The sequence below is a fragment of the Dendrobates tinctorius genome, unplaced genomic scaffold (assembly GCF_039654945.1).
Source record: "Dendrobates tinctorius isolate UK_male_01 unplaced genomic scaffold, ASM3965494v1 ptg000160l, whole genome shotgun sequence".
Classification (NCBI taxonomy): Eukaryota; Metazoa; Chordata; class Amphibia; order Anura; family Dendrobatidae; genus Dendrobates; species Dendrobates tinctorius.
The window spans coordinates 23,348,817-23,370,000 of NW_027361827.1; the positions used below are offsets into that span (position 1 = coordinate 23,348,817).

Consider the following 21,184-nt stretch of genomic DNA (forward strand, 5'->3'; position numbering starts at 1 on the left):
AGCACATTACTCTCTAGAACCCCTTGATAGTCTTGAGATTTCATTGTACCCTGCACAGATTCTAGACACCCTGTGCCAGATGCAGCAAAGCAGCCTCAGAACATAACAGAGCCTCCTCCATGTTTCACAGTAGGGACAGTGTTCTTTTCTAGATATGCTTAATTTTTGCATCTGTAAACATAGGGCTTATGTGCCTTGCTAAAAAGTTCTGTCTTTGTCTCATCTGTCCATAGGACATTCTCCTAGAAGTTTGTGACTTGTCAACAAGTAGTTTGGCAAATTCCAGTCTGGCGTTTTTATGATTTCTTTTCAACAATGGTGTCCCTCCTTGGTCATCTCACATGAAGTCCACTTTGGCTCATACAACGACGGATGGTGCGATCTGACACTGATGTTCCTTGAGCTTGAAGTTCACCTTTAATCTGTTTAGAAGTTTTTCTGGGCTCGTTTGTTACCATTCGTATTATCTGTCTCTTTGATTTGTCATTAATTTTCCTCCTGCGGCCACGTCCAGGGAGTTTGGCTACAGTCCCATGGAGCTTAAATTTCTGAATAATATGTGCAACTGTGGTCACAGGAACATCATGCTGCTTGGAGATGGTCTTATAACTTTTACCTTTAACATGTTTGTCTATAATTTTCTTTCTAATCTCCTGAGACAACTCTTTCCTTCGCTTCCTCTGGTCGATGTTGAGTGTGATACACACCATGTCAACAAACAGCACAGTGAGTATCTGTAGCCCTCTATACAGGCCCACTCACTGATTCCATAATTGTAGACACCTGTGATGCTAATTAGTGGACACACCTTGATTGAACATGAGCCTTTTGTCACATTATTTTCAGGGGTACCATCATTTCTGTCCAGGCCTATTGAGTTTTTTTTTTAAATTCTGTGGAAGCATGTTTGAAAAGCAATGTCTTTTCACAGATTTTTTAATTATTACTTTTGTCAGATTCAAGTTATTTCTGTCATTGTGGGTTTTTCTGTCATTAAACAAGGGGTATCAACAATTTTGACCACGTGTGTATAAATACAAAACCAAAATCATTATCTGTATATAAATAGAACACCAGAGCCATCAATGTTATATGAATACAGCACCAGAACCATCACCAGTAAATTAATACATCAACAGAACCACCATCAGTACATGAATGTGTCACCAGAACCACAATCAGTACAGGAATACATAACCACCAAGTATAAAGTGTTGTTTTTTTTTAATCTGGATATGTTAAGAATATAGCAAAAACTGATGCACACTTAGGTTTCTGTTTTGTTCTGTTTGTAACAAATCCATATTTATTAGAGGCGTCTCTGAACTCTCCACTTGTTCTGGGCATTGATAGTACTAAAAAATGGATCTTTCATCCAATTCACATAGACTTTATTGCTAATTTAAAAAAATCCTGTTATCTGTATTTTGGTCTAACAATAAAGTACTGCAGATTAAGATTTTTGATTCGGCTACAAAATGGATTGCAATCAAACAGAAGACATTTGGGCCATTTCTGTCCCCAAGCAAATAAAATGATCCTGGATTATTTTATTCCAAAAACTGAACTTAATATTGGACATGTGAACATAATTTTAGCAACTAAACACAAGGTTTCTGCTTTTTAAATCTTGTTACAATGTGGAAATGAAGGCTCAAAAGAAGTCAGAAACCTCATTCTTCCTGATCAGAGGTAGAGTAAACTCAACCAAAATGTTTTTTCTTTATGTTTCAGACAATTGTAGCCTTGAAATTTAAATGTCGCAAAAAACTGTCCATACAGTAGAGTTTTAGATGGTTAACATGGTTGATCAGATCATTCTCTGCTAACTGGTGGCACCTTTTGGTGAAGAATGCTTCAGATCCTGACTAATAGCCACTATCTGGGAAAAGAGTTGACGTACATTTAGACCAGCTGATGCTCAACTTTAAATAACTGTCAATCATGTTTGCAGATCTGCATTCTTTTCATTGCCTGTTTTGGCAGGCAGACCGCGCTTCAAGCACCACTGTGGTATTATTTATCTTTTTCTTTTTTTTTTTTTTTTATTTTATGTCACCGCTGGACTGAAATCACTAATGCATGTTCCCTGCCCGTAGTAAAATGCTTACCAGCCACCATTGTCTTCTGTTCTCAGCGCTGCTTTGGTCATCTACTAGTTATTGCCTGTTGGATCGCTCCAGTATTTGCTGGGCGAGCCAGATGTCACTTCTCAATGTAAGTCTATGAGAGCCAGAACAAGGTTCTCCTGGGCTTATACTGAGAACTTGTGACTGTTAGCTCTGACTTTTCGGCAGTCAAGAGCTGCAGTCACAAGATGGAGGAATGGCACCAGAGTGGTAAGTATTTTGCTAGGGGCAGGGAGCATTCATTAGTGATACCACTTGGGCAATTAAATAAAACACTCCAGAGTGGCGCTTTCAGATGGGCACAGAAAAATCAGTGGTACATAGTTCTTTTAAATTAGGTTGCCTTTGTTCTTGGCAGCATACTTCATGTTTACACAGGATGATGTGCTGCCGAGAATGAAGATCTTTTAGGCAAACCAAAGGATTATTTCATCCAAAGAATTAGCGTTTCATAGGAATGCTTATAGTATAATATATACTGTATATGCTCAAAAAAATAAAGGGAACACTTAAACAACAGAATATAACTCCAAGTGAATCAAACTTCTGTGAAATCAAACTGTTCACTTAGGAAGCAACACTGATTGACAATCAATTTCACGTGCTGTTGTGCAAATGGAATAGACAACAGATGGAAATTATTGGCAATTTTCAAGACACACTCAATAAAGGAGTGCTTCTGCAGGTGGGGACTACAGACCACATCTCATTACCAATGCTTTCTGGCTGATGTTTTGGTCACGTTGCACCACAGACTGTTGTGAATTCGCTTTCTGGCCTCACTCTGGTTATTACTGAAGGTAGTGGAGCTGGTCAGATTGACAGAAAGGTTGCGAGTTCTCTTTCTGGGCTCCCTCTGGTGGTTACTGGAGGTAATGGAGCTGATCTGATTAACTGAGGCTTGCCACCTGATAATGAGGATGACGATTGGAGATCTGGGGTTTCAGATTGGGATTTAGGACAGCCGACTCCCTCTATCCCTGCTGGTGATTTTCTTCCTGTGCTTCCTGAGGTCTGATGTTTCCAGCTATGTCCCTGCATGTTCAGCTAAGTGGTTAATTTGCTACTCTGTTTGCATTTGATCTGGTTTTGTCTATCTCAGTTTTATGCGGGTCAGCCAGCTCCGGCTGGGGCTGTGCTGAATCACTGCCCATATGTTACTGCTTGTGCCAGTTTGTTTTGTCCCCTGTTAGATTGGCCTCTTTTTGCTCTGCTTTCAGAATATACCAGAGTGCTGATATAGAGGAGGCGAAGTCGTGCGACTTCAGTGTTTTTGTGCATCAGACGTGTTGGACTTTTTGCAGGGTTTTTTGCGTGATTGCAGACAGTGTCTTTCCTGTCTAGTCAGTGTGGGCCCCATCATTTGCTCAGTCTATTTTCCTGCCTGCGTTTGTGTTTTCATCTTGTCTCACCGACAATATATGTTTGGGGGCTATCTATTCCTTTGGGGTCTGCAACGGGGCAGTTTAGATTTCCCCTTTCTTGCTTTAGGTTTAGTTAGCGCTCCGGCTGTGCCGAGGTGTCTAGGATCATCGTAGGTATGCTCCACGGCTACTGCTAGTTGTGTGGATAGGATCAGGGGTCTGCAATCTGCTTAGTTATCAACCTCTCTGGTTTTCTGTGGCTTAGCCTGGGCCTGCTCTCCTCCTCGGTGACCCAATCATAACAACAGACTGTCCAGGAGTTGGCAGATGCTTTAGTCCAGGTCTGGGAGGAGATCCCTCAGGAGACCATCTGCCGCCTCATCAGGAGCATGCCCAGGCATTGTAGGTAGGTCCGATTCCAAACTCCTTGAACAGCATGTCCATGCTCAACTTTCCTCCCACCTCTCATCTAACTCCCTCCTTGACATCCTCCAATCTGGCTTCCGCCCCCACCACTCCACTGAAACTGCCCTGACCAAAATTACTAATGACTTACTCACAGCCAAAGCTAACAGACAGTTCTCCATCCTCCTCCTTCTCGACCTGTCCTCTGCCTTTGACACAGTTGACCACTGCCTACTGCTACAGATTCCTTCTTCCCGTGGCATCAAAGACCTTGCCCTGTCCTGGATTTCCTCATACCTTTCTGACCGCACATTCAGCGTTTCCCATTCCCATACTACCTCCTCATCCCGCCCTCTCTCTGTTGGAGTCCTCCAAGGCTCTGTCCTGGGGCCCCTACTTTTTTCCATCTATACTCTTGGCCGAGGACAACTCATAAAGTCCCATGGCTTCCAGTACCACCTGTAGGCGGACAACACTCAGATCTACCTCTCTGACCCAGATGTCACCTCTCTGCTGTCCAGAATCCCGGAGTGTCTATCGGTCATATCCTCCTTTTTCTCTTCTCGCTTCCTAAAACTCAATGTAGACAAAACTGAACTCATCTTTCCTCCATCTCATGGATCTTCCCTACCCGATCTATCTATTATGGTAAACGGCATCACGCTCTCTCCCGCACCTGAAATCTGCTGCCTCGGAGTAACTCTTGAATCTGCCCTGTCCTTCAAACCACACATCCAAACTCTTGCCACCTCCTGTCGCCTCCAACTCAAAAATATTTCAAGAATCCGTCCCTTCCTCAGCCCTCAATCTACTAAAACTCTTGTACATGCCCTCATCATCTCCCGCCTTGACTACTGCAACACTCTCCTCTGTGGCCTCCCTGCTAACTCTCTTGCACCACTCCAGTCTGTTCTCAACTCTGCTGCCTGACTAATCCACCTCTCTCCTCACTACTCCCGTGTCTCTCCCCTCTGCAAATCCCTCCTCTGGCTCCCAATTCACCAACGAATCCAGTTCAAACTAGTAACACTGACCTACAAAGCCATCCACAACCTTTCCCCTCCCTATATCTCTGAACTAATCTCCCTATATCTTCCCTAACGTACTCTTCGATCCTCCCAAGACCTCCTACTCTCCTCCACACTTATTCGTTCCTCACACAACCACCTCCAAGATTTCTCCCGAATATCCCCTATCCTCTGGAATTCCATGCCTCAACACGTCCGGTTATCCACCACCCTCGGATCCTTCAAACGGAACCTGAAAACCCATCTTTTCAGGAAAGCTTACAGCCTGCAATAACCATTCTGCCACCTCACCACCGTCTGAGCTGCCGCCTCATCACCACCAGAGCTGCTGCCCCCTGACCTTTTGTCTCTTCCCCACTATCCCGTAGAATGTAAGTCCGCAAGGACAGGGTCCTCTCCCCTCTGTACCAGTCTGTCATTGTAAATTTGTTTACTGTTAATGATATCTATAACTTTGCATGTAACCAACCTTCTCATGTACAGCACCATGGAATTAATGGCGCTATGTAAATAAATAATAATAATAATAGGTCATACAGGCATGTGGAGGCCCCACGCATACTACTGAGCATCATTTCCTTGTCTTGAGGCATTTCCACTGAAGTTGGATCAGCCTGTAATTTGATTTTCCACTTTGATTTTGAGTATCATTCCAAATCCAGACCTCCAAGGGATATTAATTTTGATTTACATTGATCATTTTTATGTTTTATTATTCAAAAACACATTCTTCTATGTAATGAATAAAGATTTGCAACTGGAATATTTCATTCAGTGATATCTGTAATGTGGTATTTTAGTGTTCCCTTTATTTTTTTGAGCAGTGTGTATATATACATATATATATATGTAGTGAGGCAGTGACCCCTGTTACAGCTAGGGGGCGCTGTATGTGCTCCTCAGGATACGCATTGAGGCGTAATGGTGATAGTGAGACAGTGACCGGCATCATTGTTAGTTGCCAGTACGTGTCGCAGAGGAGATCCTCTGCGCTGTAATCCAGTAATGTTACTCTGGAACCTGTAGGCCTATGTGCTTTGTTTTTGTTTGTTTACTTATAAGGGAGGCATGCAGGGTTAGTTGGAGTGCTGGGTGGGACTGACTAACCACACACACCACCCACCTATGGGGGTGGTTACAGCTACATGATGTGACCAGGGTTTGGGTCACATTGGCAGAGTGTAAGGTCCTGGATGGCCTGTGTTGGAAGATCCCTGGAGTAGGATCGGATTCCTGAATGCACATAATGAGGCCATGGACCTGAAGGCCTGTGTGTTGTAAGGTCCAAGGAGTGGACTTCCTGAAGAGCACATGGAGAGGCCATATGTGCAGAGTCTGTGACGGCACTGCGTCCGGGAGATACCGTTCTTCTGAGGGTCTGGACTGTCAGGAGTGCCCTGGTCACAAGAACGGTGATCCCAGTAAGACAGCTTCCCAGGAGTGAGGACTGACGAGGAGTCAGTGTGTGGAGCAGGAGCTCCAGGAAGGTAACTCCAGACAAAAGGGGTTACTATGAACTATGCGGTCTCCCCCGGTAACTGGACGAAGTGAGGTCCAGCATGATTAGAGACTGCAATCTAATGTCGGGTAATGCTGTGTGAGAAGAGACATTGATACAGCGTACAGACACCCCCGGGAACTAGTCAGAGGAGGACTGGCGGGTGTAGTCTCTGTAAAGCGATTAAAGCCGGGGGCTATGAAGTATCTGCTATTGGAATTTACTGTTAGTGCCTGTGTTGTTCCGTGGATGTAATGTACTGGACTTTACGGTATGCGGTTTATGATGTTTAAATAAACCGAATAAGACAGTTTAAGTGAGAAAACGTGCGCTGTGTGCCTTAATCCCTTTGCCAAGCGAGTGTCCCCCAACACACTCGGTAAGCGCTGTCTTACAATATTTACAAAAACGATGAACACAGCACTCCTTAGAAAAAATATAGTGGTTTATTAGCCTATTTAGGCTCCTGCGACATTTCTGCTCAAAGTGTGAGCCTTTCTGAAGCTTGAGAAAGGCACACACCTTCATCCAAAATGTTGCAGGAGCCCATATGGGCTAATAAACCACTATATTTTTTGTAAGTAGAAGTGCTGTCTTCATCTTTTGTGTACTATATTGAGGATCGGTCTATGACTAGAAGGTCTGGCACCCATTTTTCACCTGCTGCGTGCTAGTGCTGCATATATACAGTTGTGGCCAAAAGTATTGACACCCCTGCAATTCTGTCATATAATACTCAGTTTCTTCCTGAAAATGATTGCAAACACAAATTCTTTGGTATTATTATCTTCATTTAATTTGTCTTAAATGAAAAGACACAAAAAGAATTGTCCTAAAGCCAAATTGGATATAATTCCACACCAAACATAAAAAAGAGGGTGGACAAAAGTATTAGCACTGTTCGAAAAATCATGTGATGCTTCTCTAATTTGTGTAATTAACAGCACCTGTAACTTACCTGTGGCACCTAACAGGTGTTGGCAATAACTAAATCACACTTGCAGCCAGTTGACATGGATTAAAGTTGACTCAACCTCTGTCCTGTGTCATTGTGTGTACCACATTGAGCATGGAGAAAAGAAAGAAGACCAAAGAACTGTCTGAGGACTTGAGAAACCAAATTGTGAGGAAGCATGAGCAATCTCAAGGCTACAAGTCCATCTCCAAAGACCTGAATGTTCCTGTGTCTACCGTGCGCAGTGTCAAGAAGTTTAAAGCCCATGGAACTGTGGCTAACCTCCCTAGATGTGGACAGAAAAGAAAAATTGACAAGAGATTTCAACGCAAGATTGTGCGGATGTTGGATAAAGAACCTCGACTAACATCCAAACAAGTTCAAGCTGCCCTGCAGTCCGAGGGTACAACAGTGTCAACCCGTACTATCCGTCGGTGTCTGAATAAAAAGGGACTGTATGGTAGGAGACCCAAGAAGACCCAACTTCTTACCCCGAGACATAAAAAAGCCAGGCTGGAGTTTGCCAAAACTTACCTGAAAAAGCCTAAAATGTTTTGGAAGAATGTTCTCTGGTCAGATGAGACAAAAGTAGAGCTTTTTGGGCAAAGGCATCAACAGAGTTTACAGGAGAAAAAAGAGGCATTCAAAGAAAAGAACACGGTCCCTACAGTCAAACATGGCGGAGGTTCCCTGATGTTTTGGGGTTGCTTTGCTGCCTCTGGCACAGGACTGCTTGACCGTGTGCATGGCATTATGAAGTCTGAAGACTACCAACAAATTTTGCAGCATAATGTAGGGCCCAGTGTGAGAAAGCTGGGTCTCCCTCAGAGGTCATGGGTCTTCCAGCAGGACAATGACCCAAAACACACTTCAAAAAGCACTAGAAAATGGTTTGAGAGAAAGCACTGGAGACTTGCCAGCAATGAGTCCAGACCTGAATCCCATAGAACACCTGTGGAGAGATCTAAAAATGGCAGTTTGGAGAAGGCACTCTTCAAATATCAGGGACCTGGAGCAGTTTGCCAAAGAAGAATGGTCTAAATTCCAGCAGAGCATTGTAAGAAACTCATTGATGGTTACCGGAAGCGGTTGGTCGCAGTTATTTTGGCTAAAGTTTGTGCAACCAAGTATTAGGCTGAGGGTGCCAATACTTTGTCTGGCCCATTTTTGGAGTTTTGTGTGAAATGATCAATGTTTTGCTTTTTGCTTCATTCTCTTTTGTGTTTTTTCATTTAAGACAAATTAAATAAAGATAATAATACCAAAGAATTTGTGTTTGCAATCATTTTCAGGAAGAAACTGAGTATTATCTGACAGAATTGCAGGGGTGTCAATACTTTTGGCCACAAATGTATATATATAATATAGAAGGGTTAATAATTTGCCTTTAAATGCCTAACTGCCTTTAAATTCTTCATTTGCCTTTTGCCTTTCATTTATTCTTATGACACTGCAGTTTTGGCTGTCTCCTCTTCAAGGGAAATATGCTTCTTATATATGTTCGCAATAGTGAGCCACAACGTGTTCTGGGTACATTATAAACAATGTTTGACCCTGAAGTGATGGTGGGGGCCACATGAGCTCCATAGAATTACATATTGTTGTAAATGGTATAAAAGATTGCCTTGTGTTTCATTACGTCAGATAAAGTGATTTGCCCACGGCCCGTGTGCAGTCTCTTTTGTCTCCAAGCGCTTGTAAATTAAGGGCGTAAACTCCTAATTCGGCCTCACTGGTGATCTGGCAGACCTGACTTTGGTCAGAATGAAAACAGCTATGACAGTTTGGCGCCCAACCTGGGGAAGTGGAAACCACTATTCGTAATCCGTATGTGGGAGCTTCCTGGGAGGTGGAAACATGCAAAATCCACCTGCAGCAGGTGAGGAAATTTTATTCTTACATTGATTTTGCATTTTGCAATCTCTCTAAGGATCTCTACATATCTCTGGGTAAGGCTGTACAACACGGTTCAAAAGAACCCACATCACCAGTGAGCAGTGAGTATGTCCATATGAGAGTTGAATAATAGAGTAGTAGGATAATAATTGTCTTCTGTATTATCTGTCAATCTGTTCTGGAAATATACTAATATACTAACTGGTTGTGTACTGGTGTACTGTGTGGCACAGAGCCTGGGATAGACTCCATGCAGTGTTGATTTTGGATTGGCAGTAAATCATATGAGGCTGTATTTTGTATAGGGCTGTGGTTTTTGGTTGTTTTGGTTTTTGTTGTTCTTGTTGTTTAAGAAGTTGGCTTTGGTGTTCTCAGAGTGTCAGTGGACACTGCTGTAGTTTCATAAGGTGTTAATTCCAAAGTGCAAAATAGGCAGGCTGTGTGAATCCTTGTATGTATGTCTTTGAGAACCTCTGAATGAGATGAGAGATGAGTAATTGAGTATAAGGGATTTTTGTTATCTTCTCTTTGTAAAATCAAATGACCACTGAAAAGTGAAAAGAAGAAAAAAAAATCCCTGAATGAGCACGTATGAATGAATCATCACTCATCATTTTGTGTCAAGAGATTGTTACCTTTCTAGATTTTGTGGGAGATCCTGGACAGATGCGTTATAGATATTTCAAATCTACATCTGAGACTGAGTGAATTGAGTAATGATATAGCTTGTGTTATATGTGGCATTACATTGTAAAGTTTCCTGGGTGCATTTGGCCAGGAAAGGGCAAGGCTTGGTTACTCACATTATACAGTTACCTGCTCTTATAGTGAAATCCCGTGATTTTGAGAGTTTTGCAGAGATTGATTTTGATTAAGTCTAAAAGAACTACTGCCTTCTGTTACTGTGTGAAGGACGCTACTTTTCTAAAATTCTGATGGGAGGGTGGAATGAAAGGGCTGTGTGGTTCTCTCCGTTGTTATCTCAGCTGAGTGTCTAATGGGAGGATTCACGGAGCTGCGCTCAAGATTCTCTGTGTTTCTGTCCTTGTGGTAAATACTCGCTAGGAGATTTGTGCATTTTAAAGCAACAGTACTTAATTGAAGTGGAATGAAATTTTGTAAGTTGAAGTTGAAAGTAAAATATGGTGCCTAATTTAGAAGGAAATTGTAAGTGATTGTTTGGTCATTAATGTGTTTGAACCTGCTTCTAGTTGTGTGATTGATTTATAGCAAATTGTGGATCAACAAAGGAGGTAGCCGACTGTATGGCTGATAAAGTAGGATAGAGGCCTATCACACCTGGGCCTTCTTACTTTAGTCAGCCATTTTTTTTGTTGTGGGTGAGAGGCGAGGGCAAGGAGCCTTCTGGATACACCTTGGCAGGCTCACTCTGACTTGCTATGTGTGGCCTGTAAGACAAAGGTCCAGGCACACAGAAGGGCATTTCAGAACAGAGGTGAGCTGTCTAAGTTAAAGCAGCCTTCCCACGTTCCATGGAGCTGGGCTGGAAGGAAAAAGGCCTATTCCTATTCCAGCCAGCTGATCTAACGGGTGAGAGCCAGAGAGCTTTCTCATTACATTCTGTAGGTCTACCGGGTGAGAGGCAAGGAGCCTTCCCGCTACACCTTGGCAGGCTCTCTCTGACTTGCTTTGTGGCCTGTAAGACAAAGGTCCAGGCACACAGAGGGACATTTCAGATGAAAGGTGAGCTGTCGGGAGAAAAAGTTGAAGCCATGGGCAACTTTTTCTGTGTACAGTCGGTGACCCCAATGGGATCCAAGACAGCTATGCAAATTGTAAAAGACAGAGAAGAAAGGAAGCAGTAAAACAAGTGGGACCAATATTGAAAAAGGCAAAAATACCAGAGTCTTAATGTTTGGATGTACAAAAAGACACAGACAAGGGAAGAAAATAGCAAGTGAATAAATGATGTTTGAGAATGTGCAGCAGTATGGAAGGTGTACTATGAATGTTTTGATTGACAAAGTTTAACCAGAGACCCAGACAAAACAGATGGACTTGTAAACACTGTGGTCAGACTCAGACAAACCCAGACTGAATAACTACTTGTGTGACCTGTGCTACTGACCTAAGCGAGTTGCGCTAAATCCTGTCCAGACAAGATCATATGTAGTGACTAGAGTTGAGCGAAACGGGTCAAAAAATTTCAAAAGTCGCCGACTTTTGGCAAAGTCGTGTTTCATGAAATGAAACCCGACCCTAGGATGAGGTCGGCCATGAGGTCGGCGACTTACGCGCCAAAGTCGCGTTTCAAAAGTTTGTTTTGCGCTCTTTTTCAGCCAATCAGGATCCACGGACACTGTGGGCAACGTGATGACATAGGCAGGGGTCACCACCATCTTTCAGAAGGGCATGCAAGTGATTGGCTTGCTTTGGTGGGCGTCACAGGGGTTATAAAAGGGCGTGCACGCCGACCGCCATCTTACTTCTGCCGATCTTAGCATAGGGAGAGGTTGCTGATTCTGTAGGGAGAGCGTTAGGCAGGGAAGAAAAAAAAAAAAACTGCTTCTGCTGCTAGCGATTTTGCCTGTACAACACACCAGTCACTGTGTGTGCATTGCAAGGGGAGGCTATATTGTGGTGGATCAGCGGTGTTGGTTGTTAGGCTGCCTTCGAAGGCTTCCTGACAGCTGCATTGCTGTTTACCCACTGCTCTGCAAACTGCTTTTTTAAAAGCAATCCCAATTTTTTTTTTTGTCCTGCTGAGGTACTGAGCGTGCATTTTTTCACACCATACAGCGGTGTACGCTCCTCACACAGTACCGTGTAACGGCTGTTATCACAGCCACAGTGAAGCTATAGCGCTCTGATATTCAGTGGGCCTCACACAATCCAAAAGTGTCCAGTGTCCACTAGTGTGTGCAGAAATTCAAAATCTCCCTTATCCTGTAGTCACTTTTTTCACACCTGTGCCATCGAGCCTGTGACATAGCGCTCTGATATTCAGTGGGCCTGACACAATCCAAAAGTGTCCAGTGTCCACTAGTGTGTGCAGAAATTCAAAATCTCTGTGATCCTGTAGTCACTTTTTTCACACCTGTGCCATCGAGCCTGTGACATAGCGCTCTGATATTCAGTGGGCCTCACACAATCCAAAAGTGTCCAGTGTCCACTAGTGTGTGCAGAAATTCAAAATCTCCCTTATCCTGTAGTCACTTTTTTCACACATGTGCCATCGAGCCTGTGACATACCGCTCTGATATTCAGTGGGCCTCACACAATCCAAAAGTGTCCAGTGTCCACTAGTGTGTGCAGAAATTCAAAATCTCTGTGATCCTGTAGTCACTTTTTTCACACCTGTGCCATCGAGCCTGTGACATAGCGCTCTGATATTCAGTGGGCCTCACACAATCCAAAAGTGTCCAGTGTCCACTAGTGTGTGCAGAAATTCAAAATCTCCCTTATCCTGTAGTCACTTTTTTCACACCTGTGCCATCGAGCCTGTGACATAGCGCTCTGATATTCAGTGGGCCTCACACAATCCAAAAGTGTCCAGTGTCCACTAGTGTGTGCAGAAATTCAAAATCTCTGTGATCCTGTAGTCACTTTTTTCACAACTGTGCCATCGAGCCTGTGACATAGCGCTCTGATATTCAGTGGGCCTCACACAATCCAAAAGTGTCCAGTGTCCACTAGTGTGTGCAGAAATTCAAAATCTCTGTGATCCTGTAGTCACTTTTTTCACACCTGTGCCATCGAGCCTGTGACATAGCGCTCTGATATTCAGTGGGCCTCACACAATCCAAAAGTGTCCAGTGTCCACTAGTGTGTGCAGAAATTCAAAATCTCCCTTATCCTGTAGTCACTTTTTTCACACCTGTGCCATCGAGCCTGTGACATAGCGCTCTGATATTCAGTGGGCCTCACACAATCCAAAAGTGTCCAGTGTCCACTAGTGTGTGCAGAAATTCAAAATCTCTGTGATCCTGTAGTCACTTTTTTCACACCTGTGCCATCGAGCCTGTGATATAGCGCTCTGATATTCAGTGGGCCTCACACAATCCAAAAGTGTCCAGTGTCCACTAGTGTGTGCAGAAATTCAAAATCTCCCTTATCCTCTAGTGCAGGGGTCCCCAACCGCCGGTCCGCGGCCCAGCACCGGGCCGTTGCAGTGCCCTTGCCGGTCCGCGGACACAAGGGGAGCCGGGGGGCGGTGCAGCAGCTGATACTCACCCTGCATCCCGCGGCGGCTTCATCCCGCGGCGGCTTCATCCAGCGCTGAGCGGTCACGTGCTACCGCTCATTTAAGGTCATGAATATGGACGCCACTCATCTCCCATAGGCGTGGCGTCCATATTCATAGACCTTAATGAGCGGTAGCACGTGACCGCTCCGCACAGGAGCTGAAGCGCCGCGAGATGCAGGGACGTGCAGCGACGGGAAGGAAGTTCAGCGACGTGAGGGTAAGTATGATGGGGAGGATGGGGGAGCCAAGCGGAGCCATAAATATAAGGGAGAGAGAGTGGGAGCGGAGCCATATACACAGGGGAGGGAGAGTGGGAGCGGAGCCATATACACAGGGGAGGGAGAATGGGAGCGGAGCCATATACACAGGGGAGGGAGAGTGGGAGCGGAGTCATATACACAGGGGAGGGAGAATGGGAGCGGAGTCATATACACAGGGGAGGGAGAGTGGGAGCGGAGCCATATATACAAGGGAGGGAGAATGGGAGCGGAGCCATATACACAGGGGAGGGAGAGTGGGAGCGGAGTCATATACACAGGGGAGGGAGAATGGGAGCGGAGTCATATACACAGGGGAGGGAGAGTGGGAGCGGAGCCATATATACAAGGGAGGGAGAATGGGAGCGGAGCCATATATACAAGGGAGGGAGAATGGGAGCGGAGCCATATACACAGGGGAGGGAGAATGGGAGCGGAGCCATATACACAGGGGAGGGAGAATGGGAGCGGAGCCATATACACAGGAGGGAGAATGGGAGCGGAGCCATATATACAAGGGAGGGAGAATGGGAGTGGAGCCATATACACAGGAGGGAGAGTGGGAGCGGAGCCATATACACAGGAGGGAGAATGGGAGCGGAGCCATATATACAAGGGAGGGAGAATGGGAGCGGAGCCATATACACAGGAGGGAGAGTGGGAGCGGAGCCATATACACAGGAGGGAGAATGGGAGCGGAGCCATATATACAAGGGAGGGAGAATGGGAGCGGAGCCATATACACAGGAGGGAGCGTGGGAGCGGAGCCATATACACAGGAGGGAGAATGGGAGCGGAGTCATATACACAGGAGGGAGAATGGGAGCGGAGTCATATACACAGGCGAGGGAGAATGGGAGCGGAGCCATATATACAAGGGAGGGAGAATGGGAGCGGAGCCATATATACAAGGGAGGGAGAATGGGAGCGGAGCCATATATACAGGAGGGAGAGTGGGAGCAAAGCCATATATACAAGGGAGGGAGAATGGGAGCGGAGCCATATATACAGGAGGGAGAGTGGGAGCGGAGCCATATACACAGGAGGGAGAATGGGAGCGGAGCCATATATACAAGGGAGGGAGAATGGGAGCGGAGCCATATACACAGGAGGGAGAGTGGGAGCGGAGCCATATACACAGGAGGGAGAATGGGAGCGGAGCCATATATACAAGGGAGGGAGAATGGGAGCGGAGCCATATACACAGGAGGGAGAGTGGGAGCGGAGCCATATACACAGGAGGGAGAATGGGAGCGGAGCCATATATACAAGGGAGGGAGAATGGGAGCGGAGCCATATACACAGGAGGGAGCGTGGGAGCGGAGCCATATACACAGGAGGGAGAATGGGAGCGGAGCCATATATACAAGGGAGGGAGAATGGGAGCGGAGCCATATACACAGGAGGGAGAATGGGAGCAGAGTCATATACACAGGAGGGAGAATGGGAGCGGAGCCATATATACAAGGGAGGGAGAATGGGAGCGGAGCCATATATACAAGGGAGGGAGAGTGGGAGCAGAGCCATATATACAAGGGAGGGAGAGTGGGAGCAGAGCCATATATACAAGGGAGGGAGAGTGGGAGCAGAGCCATATATACAAGGGAGGGAGAGTGGGAGCAGAGCCATATATACAGGGGAGGGAGACTGGGAGCAGAGCCATATATACAAGGGAGGCCGGGAGAGTGGAAGCAGAGCCATATATACAAGGGAGGGAGAGTGGGAGCGGAGCCATATATACAAGGGAGGGAGAGTGGAAGCAGAGCCATATATACAAGGGAGGGAGAGTGGGAGCGGAGCCATATATACAAGGGAGGCCGGGAGAGTGGGAGCGGAGCCATGTATACAAGGGAGGGAGAGTGGGAGCGGAGCCATGCATACAGGATGGCACAGGGGAGCCATGTATACAGGATAGAAGAGTGGGAGCAGAGCCATGCATACAGGATGGGAGCGGAGCCATGTATACAAGATGGGAGAGTGGGAGCAGAGCCATGTATACAGGATGGGACAGTGGAGCCATGCATACAACAGGGGGAGCCACACAGAGCTGGACCGGGGGGGACCACACATACATTTTCTGATGATTAGAAAATAATCAGCATGTACAGTACTCCAGTACAATTGTTCTTAAGTGTTCAATGCTCCATTTCCTTGTAGGTTCCAATCATCATTAGCAGTGACGGTCATCAGTAGAAGTAGCCCAGTGCTCCCACTGAAACAGAAACAAGCCAGGTGCTCCCACTCATTCAAAACCTATGGTGAGTTGAGTCACATTAAAAATGTTATAATTAAATGATAAATATGCACTGCTAAACTACAACCGCGTCCATAGCCCCGCCCCCTTATGACCAAAGCCCCGCCCCTGTCACACCTCCATCCCCGCCCTGCCGGGCCATGGAAGAATGGTCTTAGTTCAAGCCGGTCCCTGGTGCAAAAAAGGTTGGGGACCACTGCTCTAGTGACATTTTTCACACCTGCGACATCGAGCCAGTGACATAGCGCTGTGATATTCAGTGGGCCTCACACAATCCAAAAGTGTCCAGTGTCCACAAGTGTCTGCAGAAATTCAAAATCTCCCCTGTCCTATAGACACCTTGTACCTTGTTTTACATTACTATATAGTTTGTTGGATTTTGTCTACATTTCTACCAAAAATGAGGAAGGCTGGTGGAAGAGGCCGTGGAATTGGGCGGGGGTTGGCAGCTGGTATTGATGGTGTTGGTGGTGGATCTGATGGTAGTGGCAAAAGCAAAATAGGACCGAATGCAGGAGGTGTTGAGCCTGCGTCATCGTCTGGCTCCACAAGGCCTCGAAGGCTTAGTTTTCTAGGAGTTGGCAAACCGCTTTTAAAGCCAGAGCTTCAGGAAAAAGTTTTGTCTTACATTGCTGACTCAGCCTCCAGCTCTATCGCCTCCTCTTCTGAAGTTGTAAAAAATAAAATCACTAACCACACCTTTCCTTGTGTCCTTCACCCCAACCAAGATTGAAGGATGACGCAGGCCATACTACTGATTACTCCATGGAGCTGTTTTCACATACCATGCCTGGATTATCAAGTGAAATGGTGAATTACCCAGGCCAAGATGAATCTGACATGGAGTGCACTGATGCACAGCCGCTGATAGATGATTCTGCTGGTACATTCACTCAGAGCACTACATTGTCCTCGCAGTGTACAGAGCCAGATTCTGACCCTGATGAGACTCAGGTGCCCCTTCCCGCACACTATACCACCATACACGCTGACACAGAGGAAGGTGCACATGACATTGAAGAGGAGGTGATGGATGACCCAGTTGTTGACCCAGATTGGCATCCATTGGGGGAAGAGGGTGCTGCTTCCAATAGCTCAGAAGAGGAGGAGCATCCACAGCAGACATCGACATCGCAACAGCTGTTATCTGGCAGGCCCGGAGCACTCCAAAGACAGGTTCCAAAAATCAAAAGAGTTGCTGGACAGCTTGTCCAGAGGGTCAAAAGATCACAGCGTGCTAGGCCGCAAAATGTCTGCCAAAGTAGGAAGAGTGCAGTGTGGCACTTTTTTGAACAAAATCCTCCTCATGATCAGGCCAAGGTTATCTGTAAGAAGTGCGCAAAGACCTTTAGCCGAGGGAAAAATCTGAAAAATTTGAATACCAGTTGCATGCTTAGACATTTAACCAGCATGCACTTGCAAGCGTGGACACAACACCAAACCTCAAGTGCCACATGTGCAACTGATCACAAAGAAGGTAGTCAACAACGCTACATTGTTTCCCCCACTGTAAGCCCACCGGTTAGCACAGCAGCAAATGTTGAGGTGTCGTTGCAAGGCCACAGCAGTCAGGGAATCCCACTGTTATATCAACAAAATACTGAATCTAGGCCATCAGAAAGAACACCAACTCCATCACCATCATCAACCCTCTCTCAGTTCGCCCTGTCCACCGCTACTTCCACCATATGCAGCTCTCAAGTCCAGCTCACCCTCCCAGACACTATGAGTAGGTCAAGAAAGTACTCAGTCTCTCATCCGCGTACACTGGGTTTGAACGCCCACATTGCCAAACTAATCTCGTTTGAGATGATGCCCTATCGGTTGGTGGAAAGCGCAGCTTTCCGCGAACTCATGGCCTATGCAGTACCACGCTATGACCTACCCAGTCGCCACTTCTTCTCTCGCAAAGCCATCCCAGCCCTCCACCATCATGTAAAAGACCGCATTGTCCATGCACTCAGTCAGTGAGTGGAAAGGTGCACCTCACAACTGATGCATGGTCCAGTCGGCATGGCCAGGGCCGTTACGTGTCCATCACTGCGCACTGGGTTAATGTGGTGGATGCAGGGTCCACAGGGGACAGCGGTGGTGGGACAGTGCTGCCTAGCCCACGGTATAGGAAACAGTTGGCTGTAGGCGTTCGACCCTCCTCCTCCTCCTCCTCCTCCAGAAGCGAAAGCTCGTCCACAGAGCGCAGTCGTACGAGCACTCCATCTGCAGCTGCCACTGTTGCACACGAGGTGTCCCCCTATCGAGCAGCTAGTGGAAAGCGTCAGCAGGCTGTGTTGCAGATGATGTGTTTGGGCGACAGACACACCGCCGAGGTGCTGGCCGAGTACTTGAAGCGACAAACTGAGTCATGGCTGGGCAGTGTACATCTTGAGGCAGGCAAGGTAGTTAGTGATAACGGCCGTAATTTTGTGGCAGCCATAGCCCTTTCAAAACTCAGCCACATACCTTGCTTGGCTCACACCTTGAACCTGGTGGTGCAGTGCTTCCTCAAAAATTATCCGGAGTTAACAGCCCTGCTCCAGAAGGTGCGAAGACTGTGCGCGCACATCCGCCGGTCGCCTGTACACTCCGTTCGTATGCAGAAGCTGCAGCGATTGCTCCACCTTCCCAACCACCGCCTCATTATCGACATTGCAACAAGGTGGAACTCCACCCTGCACATAGTGGAGCGGCTGTGTGAGCAGAGGCAGGCCATAATGCATTTGTGGGAGGATACACGGCCAGGCACTTTGAGAGCAGACATGGAGTTGACAGGTGTGCAGTGGTCGAAGCTGAAAGACCTCTGTAAAGTCCTTCAGTGTTTTGAGGAATGCACACGGCTGGTAAGCGCAGACGACGCCATCCTAAGCATGAGCATCCCACTTATGCGTCTGCTCATGCAAACTTTGACGCACCTTAAGGAGCAGGCGTCTGCAGTCAATGTTGATGAGGAGGAAGAGGAGGAGGGAATCCTTGTTGACATTCAGCCATTGTCTGCTCAGGGACCTCTCCTGGACGAGGTGGAGGAAGAAGAGGAGGTGGAGGATGATGATGGGGATGACTACTTAGGGGAGGAGGATGCATCTCGTGGGGCAAGTGAAAATGTTGGCGTGGCAAGGTCTGGTACAGGGTTTGTGCGTGACTGGAGGGATGTGGATTTGCCAGAAAGTGCTCCTCCACCCAGCACTCGCAGTGCATCATTGACACATGGAACATTGGCCCACATGTCAGATTATGCCTTGCAGATCCTAAAAAGGGACCCCCGCATTGCCAAAATGATGAACGATGACGACTACTGGTTGGCCAGCATCCTGGATCCACGCTATAAAGGAAAATTACAAAACATCATGCCACAGGAGAACCTTGACCTAATATTGGCTAATAAACAAGCAACTCTGGTAAATCGGTTGCTTGAGGCATTCCCAGCACACAGCATGATGGTTCTCACACGAGCCGTACGGGCCGGGGGCAGCTTGGCAGAGGTGTTCATGGTGCACACAGCAGAAGTGGCGTTGGAGACAGGGGTTTCATGACAATGTTGTGGACTGTTTTTTCAAGTACCGCTCACACAACTGGTAATACTGCATCGATGGAAAGTGACAGGAGACAGCAGTTGTCAACTATGGTTACAAACTACTTTTCCTCCCATATCGATGTTCTCCCACACAGGTCATTCCCCTTTGACTATTGGGCCGCTAAACTGGACACCTGGCCTGAATTGGCACAATATGCCTTACAGGAGCTCGCTTGCCCAGCTGCAAGTGTGCTATCGGAAAGAGTCTTCAGTGCAGCTGGATCAATCCTGACAGAAAAAAGGACCCGTCTGTCAACCCAAAATGTGGATGATCTAACCTTCATTAAAATGAACCATGCATGGGTTTCCAAGGATTTTGTCCCACCTTCCCCTGATGACACATAGGGTGACAGAAAAATGGCTTGCTTTGGTCCACCTCTTCCTCGGACTTGACCTATTTCGCCTTTTGCATCAGCTGAATGTCCAACATCAACATATGCCACTTTCTAAAACTCCCTAACTGTGCTGCCTCCCCCCCCATGGCCGGGGTCACCACCTAGCGCACGACACCGTGCGAGTGCCGTTGCCCTGGACAGGTGGGTAGGCCGACTCTTGGGCGCGGGCACTGGCACAGGGTCCCTCATAGTGCAATCAAGTGTCTCTGACGGTGGTGGTGCACACCCGCCGTAAGACACACCGCCATACTATGAGGGGCCCAGTGCCAGTACCAACGCCCACGAGTGGGCCCCCCTTGCTTGGGCAGGGCCCCAGCGTTTGCAATCTTTACCTCTCCCTGCTCCTCCGCTGTGTAGTCTGGGCCGTGAAATCCATACTGTGCCTGACACCGTCTGAGCCTGCCTCCTGATGTATAGACATATATTTTGAATGTGTACGCTATCCATACATGTTATCCGGGGATACGGTACCCTTTCTCACCTTTGTGCAATCACGTGCAATCCATACTGGGCCTAACACCGTCTGAGCCTGCCTCCTGATGTATAGACATATATTTTGTATGTGTACGCTATCCATACATGTTATCCGGGGATACGGTACCCTTTCTCACCTTTGTGCAATCACGTGCAAGCCATACAGGGCCTAACACCGTCTGAGCCTGCCTCCTGATGTATAGACATATATTTTGAATGTGTACGCTATCCATGCATGTTATCCGGGGATTCGGTACCCTTTCTCACCTTTGTGCAATCACGTGCAAGCCATACTGGGCCTAAAACCATCTGAGCCTGCCTCCTGATGTATAGACATATATTTTGAATGTGTACGCTATCCATACATGTTATCCGGGGATACGGTACCCTTTCTCACCTTTGTGCAATCACGTGTAATCCATACTGGGCGTGAGAACAGCTGGCGAGCAGTTAAGCAAGCTACAGCACCTGTGGTTTGCACACATAAGTTTTTCATTTTTTCAGGAATGACGGTTAGGCCTAATTCTGGAACTGCGGTTGATCTGCACTTACTGGGAAATCATCGTTCGCGGGTAATAATTGTAATCAGTGATCCCCATCACTAACGTTGTTCAGCGGGTTATCTGCACCTGTAAGCGACAAACGCTGGCCTTTTCAGTGTAGCGCACATGCAGCCACGGACATGTAAGGGCATGACACACCAGTTATTGGCCAATCTCATGTGCCAGAGCCTCACGTGTCCCTCTAGTAAGCC

The 21,184-nt window shown here is 46.8% G+C and overlaps 1 protein-coding gene across 2 annotated transcripts in view; it reads left to right on the forward strand.

Moving 5' to 3' along the window:
* The window catches only part of HEMGN (hemogen), a 143,755-nt gene that overhangs the window by 10,879 nt on the left and 111,692 nt on the right, over positions 1 to 21,184 (forward strand). Inside the window, exon 2 of one of the 2 annotated variants that reach the window (XM_073549717.1) lies at positions 15,897 to 15,997. The exons of the other annotated variant lie outside the window; for it this stretch is intronic. The gene's annotated coding sequence lies outside the window, so the exon portion shown is untranslated. The remainder of the gene's footprint in view (positions 1 to 15,896; positions 15,998 to 21,184) is intronic. 2 annotated transcript variants of the gene reach the window in all.